Source organism: Chinchilla lanigera, unplaced genomic scaffold (genome assembly GCF_000276665.1).
Source record: "Chinchilla lanigera isolate Chin_1 unplaced genomic scaffold, ChiLan1.0 scaffold00055, whole genome shotgun sequence".
In the NCBI taxonomy this organism is placed as follows: domain Eukaryota; kingdom Metazoa; phylum Chordata; class Mammalia; order Rodentia; family Chinchillidae; genus Chinchilla; species Chinchilla lanigera.
This window is the reverse complement of record NW_004955456.1, coordinates 8,728,255-8,730,601: the sequence shown is the minus strand read 5'-3', so window position 1 is coordinate 8,730,601 and position 2,347 is coordinate 8,728,255. Positions and strand designations below refer to the sequence as shown.

At 42.9% G+C, this 2,347-nt stretch overlaps 1 protein-coding gene across 1 annotated transcript in view; it reads right to left on the bottom strand.

The window, feature by feature from the left end:
• The window catches only part of Tmem248 (transmembrane protein 248), a gene marked incomplete in the record, with an annotated part of 32,176 nt that extends 31,948 nt beyond the window's left edge, over positions 1-228 (bottom strand). The window contains 1 exon segment of the mRNA XM_013520567.1: positions 1-228.
• Positions 229-2,347: the final 2,119 nt, after the last annotated feature.

Sequence of the window (2,347 nt, the reverse complement as noted above, 5' to 3'; positions counted from 1 at the left end):
CTCGACACCATCGTCCCCGCCGCGCCGGGGGCAGCGTCCGGCTCCGCAGAGCCGACACGAGGACCAGAGGCCGGCCCGGCTCCCACCGCCGCGGCGACACGGGCTCCGCGCTGCCGCCCACAGCCGTGGTTTCCGGGTGAAGAAGAAAACACTAAAAAACAAAAACGCCACGGCCAACGTTACCGTGACCTCTGACACCTGGCGTCCGACGGTGGCGCGGCCAGGACAAGATTCCTCAGACGCGAGGGGCGGATACCCCGCCCCTTGGCTGGGCCACGTCAGGGTGTTTGTGTACGCAATCTGTGATGCACGCTTGCGGGATTGGGGGTGTAGAGTCCCGCTTTGTGCGGGTGCGTGCGTGTCTATATGTGTGCGCGATTGTGTGAGCGCGCATGTGTGCAAGACTACGCGTGGTGCGCTGTGTGTCTGCGTGTGTGGTATGTGATGGGCGTGCGAGTATAATGTGTGCCTGCGTATGTGTGTATGGGGTAGGCACATATGTATTTGTGAGTGCGGTGTGTGCTTGCTCGTGTTTCTGTGCTTGTATATTAATCACTAATTGTATAGTAATCATTAATTAATTATATAATAATTTGTTATTAATAAAAGTATGGACTTGCATGTACAATCGTATTGTGAAATAATTGGCATTATCCAGTAGACGTTAAAAAAGATAACTACTCAGGATCGCAAGTTTGAGGCAAACCTAGCCAATGTAGCAACTTGGAAAGATCCTGGCTCCAAAAATACTTAGTTGTTTATTTTTTGATTTTTCAATAATAGGGTCTTGCTATATAATTCAGGCTAGCCTTGAACTCACTATGGAGTCTAGGCTGACCTCAAACTCATGGTGATGTCCAGCCTCAGTCTCCCAAGTGCTAGAGATTACAGGTGTGCCCCACCACATCTAGCTCCAGAAAAACAAAAAAATTTTTAAAGGGTTAAAATTGTTGCCAGGTGTGGTGGCCATGCCTGTAATCCCAGCATTCCAGAGGGTGAGGCAGGAGGATCACCATGAATTTAAGGCCAGCTTGAGCTACATAAGTGAGTTCAAGGCCAGCATGCATTACATGGAGAGATGCTGTCTCATTAAAAAAAAAAAAAAAAAAAAAAAAGGAGGACGTCATTCAGTGTGAAGGCCCTGGTTCGTTCCCCAGTATCAGAATAAGAATATACTATCCTAGAAGCACTAATGGCGAAGCTTTTAGAGTTTTTTTTTTTTTTTTTTAGTTTTTTGTTTTTTTAATTTTAAAAATAAAAGGAGGAAAATATTAACAGACAGTCGACATTTTACAAAATAGCAAAGGAACAGTACAGACAGTACAGAGTTACAAACAGAGTGGTAGGGAATTAACAATGCTTGTTGTATTACATATTGATATCTTCAAAGTGGTTTCTCATGAAAACAGATATAGACATACAAAGCTGATCAACCAAGGACTCATTGACAGTTTCTTTCAGCAAAGAAATACAAGACAGTAGAACAGCCATGTTAACTATCCTGCATATACATACATACAAACTTTCTCTTTCTTTGCCTTCTCTTTTCCCGTATCCCAGTTATCCTTTACCTTTGAGTGCTTTCCTATCAATTTACAATGTCTATCATATCTCCTAGTTTAAATTAACTCTTTCAGGCTTTACACTATGCTTTTAGAGTTTTCAATGGTAAACAACCCACTGAAGCACAAGTACAATAGGTTCACCACCCCGGCTAGAGAAACAGTTGAAAATGTGCCCAGATAGACTTACTAATGTTTATATTAGCACCATTTAGGGACAAAAATAGATGTCCATACAGTTAAATGTAAGAAAAACAAAACAAAAACCCTTTCGTGTAATCACTTATAATCAAATACAGAAGAACAGTGAAAATTCTTGAACAAAGCCACCACAGTAATGGAGCCTGATCTCAGGCTATAACATCAAGGGAAAGCCAATCACAAAGGAATCCATTACAGCAGAGCATGGTAGTGCATGCCTGTAATCCCAGTTTGGGAGGCTGAGGCAGGAGGATCGCTGCCAGTTGGACGCCAATCTGGACTATATAGCAAGACCCTGTCTCAAAAAAAAAAAAAAAAAAATCCGTTGGGTAAAGTTCCCAAAGATGCCAGTCTAATCAACATATTGTTTAGAGACCCATACATAATGGGCTGGATTTGCAAACAGCATGAGAAAAAGATGCAGGAACTAAGGATTGAACCCTAGGGGCACAGGCTGGGGAAAAGTACAGGGGACTTTAAAGTAAGGAAAGGGCTCTTTTTCTTAAGGGGATGGGCAGTCATCACTGAGCTGTTGAAGTTTTAGACATAACATCTATGCTTTGCATCTACAAAAGATTTCACAA